The following is a 14,941-nucleotide window of genomic DNA, read 5'->3' on the forward strand; positions in this document are numbered from 1 at the left end:
AAAATAAGTTTCCAGTCTATGATTTCCATCAAAACAAAAGCGAGAAATCTCCTTGAAATTGGAAATGATACAATTGTGTGCATATTGAATACAGAGCGAAGATTTGAGAAGTTTCTTTCTCAAAAACAGACACATTTATAGCATATTAGTTTTTACTTTAGCTAGAACTACTGAAACTTTATTTTTATTTTATGTTCAGTTTCGTGTATGTTTCTGAATACAGCAGAGGGTCGCGACCCACACTTTCGGGAACGCTGGTTTAATGATTCTCGGCCTCTGTTCATCTCTCTTCGTAATTGTCCAGGTTTCAGAACCCCAAGTCAGTAAATAAGCAATGAATTATTTGTATAAATGCAATATTCCTTTCTTAAAACTAATTTCAAAATGTTTAATAAAGCAGAGTAACATCGATTTGCATTTTGAATCATTCTCGTGCCAATTTCTTAGTTTAAATTGTCAATCTAATTGATTTGTGTGCATAAGTATTTATACATCTTGATTACACAACTTTTAACACTGTATCAGTTCGGAATATGTATGTTAAGACTTTCCTTCGTTAAATTTCAACGTACCTCGTTTACATGTTTCGACCTATTTATGGGTCATCTTCAGAACTGGTCGTTGTTGGTCTTGACGCCACTTTTTCTGTTTCCTTTGAGGGTGTGTTCCTGTGGTATAGTGTAGAGTCAAAGAGTGTGTGTGTTTTGAAGTTGAGTTGTCTGTTGAGAATTTCGTTGGGGTGTGTTTTTGTGTGTCTGTATATTTCATATTGTTCTAGTATGTTTAGTCTCTGGCTTTTTCTGGCTCATTCAAGAAATTAAATTACAACATCGCATACAGAAGAAATAACACTCTACAAAAACATCTCAACACACAAACAAACAAATACAACCACACAGGCGTACACAAACTCAGATGTAGCACCTGCAACAACTTCTACATAGGACAGACAGGCAGATCGTTTCAAACACGTTACAAAGAACACATCACAGCCATAACAAAATTACAAAACACCTCCACATATGCAGAACACATCACAAATGCCAACCACACCCACAGAGACATCAACACAGACATGGAAATACTGCACATCCAACCAAAAAGCCAGAAACTAAACACACTAGAACAATATGAAATATACAGACACACGAAAACACACCCCAACGAAATTCTCAACACACAACTCAACTTCAAAACACACACACTCTTTGACTCTACACTATACCACAGGAACACACCCTCACAGGAAACAGAACAAGTGGCGCCAAGACCAACAACGACCAGTTCTGAAGATGACCCATAAATAGGTCGAAACATGTAAACGAGGTGCGTTGAAATTTAACACAGGAAAGTCTTACCACACATATTCCGAACATAAGTATTTAAAAACATTAACTTCTAGAGGGCGCATCTCCTAGTGACAGATAGGGGAAAGTACCTCAGATATGAGAGGGAGGACGAAAATAAAATATCTCCCTCGGACTAAAAAAACCGGGCAGATTTGGCTCGTTAGCTGTGGTGAAATCAACTGTTGCAGGGGTAGGTGACCCAAAATCATATCTCTGGTCCTCCGGTTGGGGAGGAGGATTGTGCGTAGGACTATCGACTAATAAAACTCTGTTGTTATAAAGTGAACTGCAACTTAGAGATAAAATATGAAATCTCATATCAATCAATTAATCAATCAAACTCCTGTATCTCCTCATAAGGAGCATAGGGCATTCACAAAGTGCCTCCATCGGACCCTATTTGTAGCCAACTTCTTCACTTCGCTCCATGTTTTCCCCTCCCCAGCAATTTCCTCCAAAACTGTTCTCTTCCATGTATTTTTTGGCCTTCCTCTTGTTCTACTACCCTGGGGGTTCCAATCCAAAGCCATCTTCTTTCCTGATTGTGTGCCCTATCCAATTCCACTTTCGTCTTTTGATTTCTATTGTGATTTCTTTCTGATTTGTTATCTTCCATAGTTCTGAGTTTGTGATTATATCTGGCCATCTAATTTTTAAAATTCTTCGTAAACATCTATTAACAAATGTTTGTAGTTTATTTTGTATAATTTTACTTGTTTTCCATGTCTCACAGCCATATAATAAGACTGATTTCACATTACTGTTAAAGATTTTAATTTTTGTAGATCTAGATATAATATAAGATTTCCATATTGGGTACAACTGGACAAATGCACTATTTGCATTTTTTGAAATCTCATATCCTACCTAAGATTGTACTGTATTGACTGACAAAACGTGCATTTCTTTATGAAGTATTGGTAACTAAAATGATTGTAAATTTTGTTAAAAGATTGCAAGGCAATTTAGAAACATTACCAGGTGAAGCATTTCACACTGACAGAAATTTTCAGATTTCTTCAATCCATTTAATTAAATAATCCATGATCTACGACATAATACGCTGTTTAATAGGTACTTATCGTTATTCATTTTTCTTCGGCGCTAAATAAATAACTGACGCATTTTATAGAGTAAACAGTACGAAGCTTTCTTATATTCCAGATGACATTTGGCCTTACAGAGCTAAATTACTTTGTCAGGGGAAAAAATTGTTTTCCTTTTCAAACCACCATGCTTCGCACGTGTACAAAGGACAAATAAATCATCAGAGAAAAAAAATGTTGCACCACTTGTCATATGTAGAGCCTAACTAGAAATTCTTAAGAACTTCTACGTATCCAATATTTTAGGCATATATTTTATGTGCAGGAATTTAGATCAAGATTAATGTAGCCGTATTCCTCACGCTGTTTGTTACGTGAAAATGTTAGCCTACAATCGATTACTCTCTCAGTATGAAAGTGAACTAAATGTGGTGCACGTACAGTTTCTACGATTCTATTCAAAGCATTACATTAGTAGCCTAAGAAAATAAAATATCTTATGATGAAACTGTTGGCTTTTCAAATATGGATAGACCAATTATCTTACTCTCAAAAATGATTACTCTGAAAATGACGTATAATTTTATAGCTATCATGCTTTTGAGAAAACGTGGAACGTTTATACTCGATAAATAAATGAATAAAATGTAACGAAAATTTCAACATCTGACTTCGCTTGCTTAGCAACTGCAATACGTCACACTTCTGACGTCACTTGCTAGAGAGCGTTGCTAACGAGAAAGACAGGCTACGTCACGACGTCACATTCTTAGTCATGGCATGGCCAACATTGAACAAATTTATATATAAATGCACGTTTAACACGAGTTTAATATAGTAATTCTTTTGTTTTTTTAGAACTGTGAACATGCATTTATATTAGGCAATTGTCAAGATGGCCATGACTAGTCCAAGATAACCATGTGACTCCAATTCGTCCCGAAGCCTGTCTTTCTCGTTAGCCACGCTAGAGAGATGGACTTACTTTCTTGCTTGAATTATATTTATTATTTCTCATATCTTAGAACAATAATAACGGTTGTCCAACAAACCATTTAGACACAATAGGGTCTAAAGGCTCATTCACAATGAAAATAAAACAAAAACACATGTTTGCGGTCAGGTTACCAAATGATAAACTCCAAATTTTCCTGTTTATGCTTACGCGATTTGAAAACAATACACAATCGTAGAGCGCTGAAGTGTACAACAGAATATGAAGAAATGACATCATTGTTATGTTTCCATGGTTACCAAGTATCTTTACAGTTAAGTTGACGCTTATTATTGTGTTTGGTTTTCATCGTGAATGGGCTTTAATCCCTTTGTAAGTGTTTGTTCAGATATATCTGATATATGGTATATATTTAATAAAGAGATAAAGGAAAAATAATCATTAATAACTTATTTACTTACTCACAGGCTTTTAAGGAACCCGGAGGTTCATTGCCGCCCTCACATAAGCCCGCCGTCGGTCCCTATCCTGAGCAAGACCAATCCAGTCTCTATCATCATATCCCACCTCCCTCAAATCCATTTTATCCTCCCATCTACGTCTCGGCCTCCCCAAAGGTCTTCTTCCCTCCGGCCTCCCAATTAACACTCTATATGCATTTCTGGATTCGCCCATACGTGCTACATGCCCTGCCCATCTCAAACGTCTGGATTTAATGTTCCTAATTATGTCAGGTGAAGAATACAATGCGTGCAGTTCTGCGTTGTGTAACTTTCTCCATTCTCCTGTAACTTCATCCCTCTTAGCCCCAAATATTTTCCTAAGCACCTTATTCTAAAACACCCTTAACCTATGTCCCTCTCTCAAAGTGAGAGTCCAAGTTTCACAACCATAAAGAACAACCGGTAATATAAATGTTTTATAAATTCTAACTTTAATCATTAATAACACAACACATAAATAGTATTATATTTATTTCACTCCCAATAATGTTCGCAATTCTTATAAATAAGGACCAATTCCTTAAACATCTAAATGTCACAGTAAAACGAACGGAGGACATGAAGGGTCCTGTGAATCCCTTGTCGCTTTTTAAAATCGGTTATTTAGCAACGTTAGTACATAATAGTAACAAATAATAATAATAATAATAATAATAATAATAATAATAATAATAATAATAATAATAATAATAATAATAATTATTATTATTATTATTATTATGCCTATTATTATATTTTGTTACTATTATTTATTACTATTATTAATGATTTTATTTAATCTAGCAGAGTTAAAATCATAGGGCCTTCTGTAACACTCACGCGAGCGTAAAACTGCAATACAAAGAACATTACAAATACACCAAATACAGACGTGGACAAATTATTATCAAAATTGACGATTTTTATGATAATTCTGTTTACAAAATTTGACTTTTCAATTTAGACTACAGTTGACAATTTTCATATTTCCATCATTATAGTAGACAGAAATATGCAAAAATGTAACTGTAGTTTAAATTGAAGAGCCACATTTTGTAAAAATACATAATAAAAATCTTTAATTTTGCTAAAAATTTATAAATATGCAAAAATGTCAACTGCAGTCAAAATTGAAGAGTCAAATTTTGTCAAAATATAAAATAAAAATCTTCAGTTTTGCTAATAATTTGTAAATATCCAAAATGTGAACTGTAGTCCAAATTGAAGAGTTGAATTTGGTAAAAATATATAATAAAAATCTTCAGTTTTGCTAATAATTTGTAAATATCCAAAATGTGAACTGTAGTCCAAATTGAAGAGTTGAATTTGGTAAAAATATATAATAAAAATCTTCAGTTTTGCTAATAATTTGTAAATATGCAAAAATATCAAATGTAGTCCAAATTGAAGAGTCAAATTTTCTAAAAATATACAATACAAATCTTCAATTTTGCTAATAATTTGGAAATACGCAAAAATGTCAACTGTAGTCAGAATTGAAGAATCATATTTTGTAAAAATATATAATAAAAATCTTCAGTTTTGCTAATAATTTGTCCACGTCTGTATAGCACACAAAAATTAAAATGGAGTGGACACACACGTTATGAACACGCTTTAGTTTCTGGAAGGAATCAACCCTGAGATCACAGAATATGACATCGCATAGTTATCTAGCGATTGAATTGGTATAGCAAGATGGTATTTTGGCGAGACGATTCCGAGGTGTCTCCATTCGATTACCTGATAGGAAAAACATAAAAAAGTCAGGTAATCGGTCCGAGAGGGAACAGAGTGCAGTCTTGGAATACGAGTGTGTGTCCTAACCTTCACCTCACGCCAGTGGCTTCTACTCTGTTTTATTTTTTATGAAAATGGATAATATTTATGTTACTTGTGTGTAAAGTGGAACTTTTTACACTAGTGGAAAGATTCTCATCACGAGATGTAGGAGAGTATTGAAATTACACGAATACAAAATGATTTCACGTCATATTATTACATGTTGCTTACATGAATTATTAAAATCAATACAACTATGAAATCTGCATCGACATGGGGAACTATTAATAATGGAATTCCTCAAGGACCAATATTAGGTCCCCTACTTTTTCTAGTGTTTATAAATGGTCTGGCCCCCCTAATAAAAGATGTAGGTCATCCCATATTATTTGCAGATGACACAAGTATAATAATTACAGCCAATAACTCCAACACATTCCAATCTTCAACAGAGGAAATTCTCTTCAAAATATGTGACTGGTTTTCAGTCAATAAATTGGTATTAAATTGTAACAAAACTAACATAATTCAATTTAAATCCTGTCCAAATTCAACCTCGCAAATTTCTAGCGCAATAATTAACATTATATCCCTGTTAGAAACAACAACAACAAAATTTCTCGCCTTAAAAATCGATAATGTGTTAAATTGGAAAAATCATATTAAAGAAATTACCCCCAAACTAAATTCAGCTTGTTTTGCTATTAGATCTATGCAAAAGATAGTAAATATCAATACCTTAAAAACAATATACTTTGCATACTTCCACTCGATAATGAGTTTTGGAATAATATTCTGGGGAAATTCCACAGGTAGTAACAATATATTCCTATTACAAAAAAGAGTAATTAGAATAATAGTAGGTGCCAAATCTAGGGAATCGCGTAGGACTATTTTCAAAAAACTACAAATAATGCCCATGGCTTGTCAGTATATATTTTCATTAATAATCTTCCTCGTATGTAATCGCGAAAACTTTGTAACTAATTCAACAGTTCATAGCATAAATATACGTCAAAAAATGACTTTCATACTCCATCGGCAAGTCTATCGTGCTATCAAAAAGGAGTGCGTTATATAGCAGTAAAATTTTTAATAGCCTCCCTATCGATATAAAAAATGAAACTCAAAACATAAGATTATTTAGGGCCAAATTAAAGAAGTACCTAATTTCTCACTCCTATTCTGTAGGTGAATTCATGACATTCAATAACACTTCATCAAATTGATACTAAAACCTTATGTTGTACTAGTAGACTATATTTTAAATCTCGTCTGTTTATATTTCATCTAGACTGTGACTATAAATTAAGACTTTATAATAGTATTAAGTTTTTTTGACTTGTTCCATATTCTAGCTGTGAAGCAATGTATGAATACCATGGAATGTTAATAAATACAATACAATACAACAATTACCATAACAAAAACACACATTTTCTAAAAGTTTCTCACAATAAAAACGTATCCTATGACGTCCAAAGAAGAAAACAGACTCTGAAGTAGGTTACAGTAGGTCATGGATCGATTTTGAGGATTAAAAGTAATAGCATTCTGTTTCTGTGGTGACAAATGATACAGTATGATAGAACTGGTCATTAAGTGCACGATAAACTAACTTTATTTCACAGAATTCAGAATTTGTTCCGTTTTCATAAACAAAACTGTTGGTATTAAAAAGTATAATTTATGAGGCAAGAGAGTAAAGTAGGATTATATCCATGAGTGCATGATATCTGTTTACTCTCGTGTGGCGTACAATATTTTATTCAATACGACGCTTAATAAATCGTTATTACAGTCTTATCGTTTGGGAAGACATAAAATAAAATGACTATAACATTTACAGGGTGACTCAAAAGTCTGGAACCATATAAATATCTTCCATATGCTTGATTTTCGATTACTATAGGCGTTACCAGTATTTGTAGAACCAAATGCTCTACCATTGGAAATTTCGATTCTAGCCCTCAGCTATCTCAAAAGTCGCCATTTTGAATGCAACTTTGAAATTTTAAATGGAAAGGGGGTCATGTAGGTATTCAAAATCATGTGAAATTTTCTGAGAAAAACAATGGTGCAATCCGTTTTGAGTTATCTCTAATCGTTTTCAAGTTATTTAAAGATAACTGTCATAATGACACAAACATTAATTACTGCATCTACAGATATTTTGTAACATTGTACAGTACTAAGGAGGCTTTGGAAAAGGTGTTTTTATGCAATTCTGGTAATTAAGTTTTCCTGCTTTACTGTTTGGTTAACCTGTGACAGTTTCAATGCATTGTTGTGATTATTTGAAGCTTTCCTGTAACAGATTTCTTGATTTTCGTGATGGCATTATCGAAAGAGGAAAGAATTGATATCATTCTTCATTCTGGTAGGTTAAGCCACTGAAATGTTGCAGCAGACTGACTTTATGCGCTCATGGAAATTATCACTCTCCGCTTTTCCTCGGACGCATACTTTTCACTCGCTGATAAAATGTAATTTCCCTGTCTTGTAGCCTACTATAAATTATTATTAATTTTTTTAATTAATTGACTGGTATCATTTTAAAATTAGTTTTGACTGCACTCTATTGCTTAATTAAATTCAATTTGAATAATTCATACATAAACGTTCATTTTTAATAATTTGTTCATTAATTATTTTTATTAAATTTATAATTCTTCCCTTATTGCGATAATACATTTTCGGTTATTGCCAATCTTAAATTAATTAAATATTGAATTTACTTATTCATTCGCAATAATAGTGTATAAAATAAATGTTCGTTTTTGCCTACTCTACTGTTCCTTGGTACTGTTTCTTTATCTTGTATCATTCTACATTATCTATTTTCAAACATCTTAAATAAGCTACAATAAATGAATTAACATCGAATTGACCTTCAAAGGCGGCATTGTCGCTTAGACCTAATAATCGAAATTGCTGTGACATTCAGTGTGCGCTAGAATGCATGTGCAATATTTTTAAGTTATCACTTATCAGCGTTAGCTGTATTGTACTATATCAGTCTTTTATGATCCTCATTCAAATATGTAAATACAAATAAAGAGCAACACGTCTAGGCATTCAGTTTCCTCATTCTCCCAGATAAGCAAGTGGCCTAATGTCAGTAATTTAACCTTTCGTGGTCTGGAGTTAAATAGAATTGTATACAGCAACTCATGTTATGTGATTGGTATGTAAAGGCCATATCTATTTACAACTCAATTCTAATTTGTCGTTCATTAAATTTACAATGCACTTTTCAGACAGGCAAGCTCAGCATCTTTGTTGTATGGAGATGTAAACAAAGCCATAACTTCAGTCTTTCTCTTACGATATCCAGTAATAATACTTGACTTAAAATTGCTTTTAAGGAACCCGCAAGTTCATTGCCGCCCTCACATAAGCCCGCCATCGGTCCTTATCATGTGCAAGATTAATCCAGTCTCTATCATCATATTCCACCTCCCTCAAATCCATTGTAATATTATCCTTCCATCTACGTCTCGGCCTCCCCAAAGGTCTTTTTCTCTTCGGCCTCCCAACTAACACTCTATATGCATTTCTGGATTCGCCCATAAGTGCTACATGCTCTGCCCATCTCAAACGTCTGGATTTAATGTTCCTAATCTTGTCAGATGAAGAATACAATGCGTGCAGTTCTGTGTTGTGTAACTTTCTCCATTCTCCTGTAACTTCATCCCTCTTAGCTCCAAATATTTTCCTAAGCACCTTATTCACAAACACCCTTAATCTCTGTTCCTCTCTCAAAGTGAGAGTCCAAGTTTCACAACCATACAGAACAACCGGTAATATAACTGTTTTATAAATTCCAACTTTCAGATTTTTTGACAGCAGACTAGATGACGAAAACTTCTCAATCGAATAATAACAGGCATTTCCTCCCGAGTGTCATTCATGTTTGTTACAGTTGCTCCAAGATATTTGAATTTTTCCACCTCTTCGAAAGATAAATCTCCAATAAATTTTTATGTTTCCATTTCGTACAATATTCTCGTCACGAGACAAAATCATATACTTTGCCTTTTTAGGATTTACTTCCAAACCTATCACTTTACTTGCTTCAAGTAAAATTTCCGTGTTTTCCCTAATCGTTTGTGGATTTTCTCCTAACATATTCACGTCATCCGCATAGACAAGAAGCTGATGTAACCCGTTCAATTCCAAACCCTGTTATCCTGAACTTTCCTAATGGCATATTCTAGAGCGAAGTTAAAAAGTAAAGGTGATAGTGCATCTCCCTGCTTTAGCCCGCAGTGAATTGGAAAAGCATAAGATAGGAACTGGCCAATACGGACTCTACTATAAGTTTCACTGAGACACATTTTAATTAATCGAACTAGTTTCTTGAGATACCAATAATAATAATAATAATAATAATAATAATAATAATAATAATAATAATAATAATAATGATAATAATAATAGTAATAATAATAATGTTCCATATTTGTCTATTAAATGTAATATGTCAATTAAAAAAGTAAAAAATTATTACCATTTTCGTTTCGTAACGTTTGTAAGAAACGATAAGAAAATGTGAAAGGTTTATTTTCTGCAAGAGTAGAGGTTTTTTTTATTAAGAACGACAGTATAATAAAACCATATTAGTGCCTTGTTAAGTTTATACCCATTATATTTTATTCACCAACTAAAAAACAATTTTAAAAATAAAAACACAACTATGTTCTCGTAAAATTAATGACATAGTTTCTTAAAAATATAATATCTAATGATTTTGCTTTGTTACATAATATTATGTGACGGGCTGTGAATAGTAGGCATGTGTGTAGTGTAAAAACAACATTGAGTAATGAGCCTTTATATTATTCAGGTCAGCCTTCAAGTTTTGCAAACAATTTTTCATTTTTAAGTGTCTCCAGTGTAGACTTCCTACATAACCTAACTTTTGCAACTAATTGGACGTAATTTATTTTTATTTAAAATTTAGTTTGAATGGTATAAACGTTAACAGAAACAGTCTGTAACTGAATAGAAATATAGAAAATGAATTACTAACAGCGTCCTTTTATTTTGTTCAAGTTACACAACAATAAAATGTTTTAAATATATTGTTTCATGATGACAATAATTGCCATACTCTGTATTCATAAGATTATATTGATAACAGGCAGAATAGTTTTTTTTTTCTTCTCGCTGTTATTTATACTCGCTTTAACATCTTTTGGTAATATCTCGAGTTAATCTTTTGCGAATGTTTTGGATGAAATCCGAAGGCCTGTGTACTATTGTTGAGACTGGTTCTATTGTTGTGGGCTAGATGGCGACTGCATATGTATTACTGATTTGTTATGAATATGATTTCGGTGATGAATAAGGCCGGTGATTTTCAGGGATGTTGTGGCCCGAATTTCATTGGCATTTGCCTGAAAAACCTCAACCAGGAAATTCAACCCAACCGGCAGAATAGTTGTTTTCTCACAAAAATGTATTTCTCTTACGTTTTGTGTCTTTTTTTTAAGAGAATTGCTTTAAATTCTAAATAAGTCTGGCCTAATTGCTTTTTGGTAAATACATGTTTGACACTTTTATTGCACGATAATATTTCTCTGAGACTTTGGTGACTGAAATTGTTCTTGTGCCAGTTTGTCTCCAATATCTTTCAACTCTTAAATTTTCTTTTAAAATACGCACCCAAGAGACTGACTAGTTAGATTTTGGTAGTTGTCTTAAAAATAAGTTATGAAATTGCATACTGTACGTTATTTTATCATCATTATTTTGACTTATAGGTGAAAAGACATCTCTGCAGTTTAGGTTGCCATCCGTCCGGCAAAAGAAGTACATGTCTTCTTTTTTAATCATTTTATCCTGTCCGGCAGGTATTAAAAAAAATTGAAATGTCCGGCATTTCGCATTTCAACTAGAATTAATATGGATATTGAATAATGTGCGATATTATGCATAGAATATCTAAACAAATGGTGAAAACCTATGAAAGAATTTAACTGCTTTCAATGGTTGAAGCTGGAGCACATGAAAAAACATAAAATATGATGACCTATTGACATGCATTGAATTCTTACACTCTAAAAAGTCACTATTCATGATTCTAAGCTATTTTATCAATTTTATTCTGCAATGTACATAGATATGCCAACCAAGTTAATTTGGACAAAGATTTAAGTTTAGATAAACAATGGTGCAAATTCTTCAATTCCAATAGTTCTGCGAGCACTGAAACTTTCTCAGAACTCTTAAAAATATGTCAATTCTATTTGTTTATCCCAAGTCACAATGGAAGTGCTGAGAGAGTATTTCCCTAATATCTGCTCAATGGACAAAAGAACGAAATCGCATGCTAACGGAGACAGTCAGAGGTATCATCATGGTGAAATATAATTTCAAGGACATGTCCTGTGAACAGTTCCATAGTTATTTGTTACAAGATATAAGTTGGTCCCTTCAGACTTTTGTGCACAAAGTGGGCTCCACCGATAAGTAGGGTACAGATGTAAAGGCACATTCACAATGAAAATTAAACATAACGTAAGCGTTAACTTAAGAATATAAACGTTACGGTAAAATCAAGAAGTCATACCATCATTCACGATGGGAACATAAACATAACAGCAAACATACTTGGTAACCATGGAAACATAACAACGACGCCATTTCCTCATATTCTGTCGTATACTTCAGCGCTCCACGATTGTGTTCTGTTTGCAAATCACGTAAGCATAAGCATGGAAGTTTGGAGTTTGCAAACTTTCATGTTAACGTCTTACGGTAATGTTTATGTCAATGCTTATGTGAATCATTGTGAATGATCCCATTTGGTAGCCTGGGCGCAAACTTCTGTGTTTATGTTACGGTTATGTTTCATTTTCATTGTGAATGGGCCTTAAGAATATAAGCGTTACGGTAAAATCAAGAAGTCATTCACGATGGGAACATAAACATAACCGCAAACATACTTGGTAACCATGGAGACATAACAACGACGCCATTTCCTCATATTCTGTCGTATACTTCAGCGCTCCACGATTGTGTTACTTACTTACTTACTTACAAATGGCTTTTAAGGAACCCGAAGGTTCATCGCCGCCCTCACATAAGCCCGCCATCGGTCCCTATCCTGTGCAAGATTAATCCAGTCTCTATCATCATATCCCACCTCCCTCAAATCCATTTTAATATTATCCTCCCATCTACGTCTCGGCCTCCCTAAAGGTCTTTTTCCCTCCGGTCTCGCAACTAACACACTATATGCATTTCTGGATTCGCCCATACGTGCTACATGCCCTGCCCATCTCAAACGTCTGGATTTAATGTTCCTAATTATGTCAGGTGAAGAATACAATGCGTGCAGTTCTGCGTTGTGTAACTTTCTCCATTCTCCTGTAACTTCATCCCGCTTAGCCCCAAATATTTTCCTAAGCACCTTATTCTCAAACACCTTTAACCTATGTTCCCCTCTCAGAGTGAGAGTCCAAGTTTCAGAACCATACAGAACAACCGGTAATATAACTGTTTTATAAATTCTAACTTTCAGATTTTTGGACAGCAGACTGGATGATAAGAGGTTCTCAACCGAATGATAACACGCATTTCCCATATTTATTCTGCGTTTAATTTCCACCCGAGTGTTATTTATATTTGTTACTGTTGCTCCAAGATATTTGAATTTTTCCACTTCTTCGAAGGATAAATCTCCAATTTTTATATTTCCATTTCGTACAATATTCTGGTCACGAGACATAATCCTATACTTTATCTTTTCGGGATTTACTTCCAAACCGATCGCTTTACTTGCTTCAAGTAAAATGTCCGTGTTTTCCCTAATCGTTTGGGGATTTTCTCCTAACATATTCACGTCATCCGCATAGACAAGAAGCTGATGTAACCCGTTCAATTCCAAACCCAGCCTGTTGTCCTGAACTTTCCATGATTGTGTTCTGTTTGCAAATCACGTAATCATAAGCATGAAAGTTTGGAGTTTGCAAACTTTCATGTTAACGTCTTACGGTAATGTTTATGTCAATGCTTATGTGAATCATTGTGAATGATCCCATTTGGTAGCCTGGGCGCAAACTTCTGTGTTTATGTTACGGTTATGTTTAATTTTTATTGTGAATGGGCCTTTAACAGATAAAAGATAAACAGATTTTAGAGTACCTAATTAAACGCTAGAATAAATTTATGTAGCAGTAATGAAGTTATAAGAAACCATAATATAGTCTGTCCTATGTTTGATTAGTTGTTTTCGGTTGTCATGTCGACATACAGATGAAACTCGTGTTCACGTCATTTTCACTTACCTTCCAGCGTATAATCCATTGTCACAGGATCACGACATAATATCAGGAATGTTTATAGTGCGTTCAAGAAGTGAAAACACAGACGCAGGTGCACACACAACTCGGCACGACGGAGAACTACGAGCAGATACCATTTTCCAGTGGTCAGCATTATGACCCATAGCTGGCTTGACAATAACATAGAGCTCTCTGCTAGAGGAGGGGCAGACATCAATCTGTGACAGCCAAGCTGCTTAACGACGAGACTGACTTAGGCTCAACCCACTTTTCCCTCTCTGTCTTTCACCAATATTTCCAAGGAGAAACATAAAAGCTTTCCGTACGGATGGTAGTTGTACTTTATTGATTGAGTGTTGACTAAAAGACCAACATTGCATAGAAGGTACATTAATGAATGATGGGAAGAAAGATACGAGCTTTCTGCGAACACAATATTGTGTGTGGAGTGGAAAAGGAAACTTCCACATCAATAATTAACATTGTTGCCGGCTAATATGTAGAAACTTTAATTAACGTATGTATAGGTAGTTATTAGGATCCGTTGTGAAGTAGCTATCATAATACATGAGACATATTTTGTTTTAATTTTTCTCTCCATGTGCTAAGAAAATATGTTCGTGATAAAAAAAATAACTTTCATTGTTTCAATTGAAGTATTTTATGCATTTAAGTTTACTAGAATTTTCAGGTGGTTCAAAAGAATTTAGTTCGCTAATCCCGTCGCTCTAATTTCCGACAGCCAATCACGTTGCAGGTCGGCTACATTTAAACGTGTGCGTCTTGTGATTCGCTGATGACGTTATGAATTTCCTAAGGCTCGATAAATACTTAATATAATCGCCCGCCATTTTGGCTCTTTCGTTGGCGTTCGCAGAAAGCACACGAAGACGTTATTTGCCGCTCAATTATTTGTTGAATTACATTGCGTTTGATTTATTATCATAGGAGCTACGACATGATAATGTTTAACGGTGTGGCAAATAGATTCCTCGTCTGGTAGCTCGGCAACGAAAGAACAAAAATGGCGAAC

At 34.1% G+C, this 14,941-nt stretch overlaps 1 protein-coding gene across 2 annotated transcripts in view; it reads right to left on the reverse strand.

The window, feature by feature from the left end:
• The window catches only part of Fa2h (Fatty acid 2-hydroxylase), a 139,802-nt gene that overhangs the window by 116,135 nt on the left and 8,726 nt on the right, over positions 1-14,941 (reverse strand). Inside the window, exon 1 of one of the 2 annotated variants that reach the window (XM_069819964.1) lies at positions 13,912-13,930. The exons of the other annotated variant lie outside the window; for it this stretch is intronic. The gene's annotated coding sequence lies outside the window, so the exon portion shown is untranslated. Of the gene's footprint in view, positions 1-13,911; positions 13,931-14,941 lie in introns of those variants that run through there. 2 annotated transcript variants of the gene reach the window in all.

The sequence above is a fragment of the Periplaneta americana genome, chromosome 3 (assembly GCF_040183065.1).
Source record: "Periplaneta americana isolate PAMFEO1 chromosome 3, P.americana_PAMFEO1_priV1, whole genome shotgun sequence".
In the NCBI taxonomy this organism is placed as follows: Eukaryota; Metazoa; Arthropoda; class Insecta; order Blattodea; family Blattidae; genus Periplaneta; species Periplaneta americana.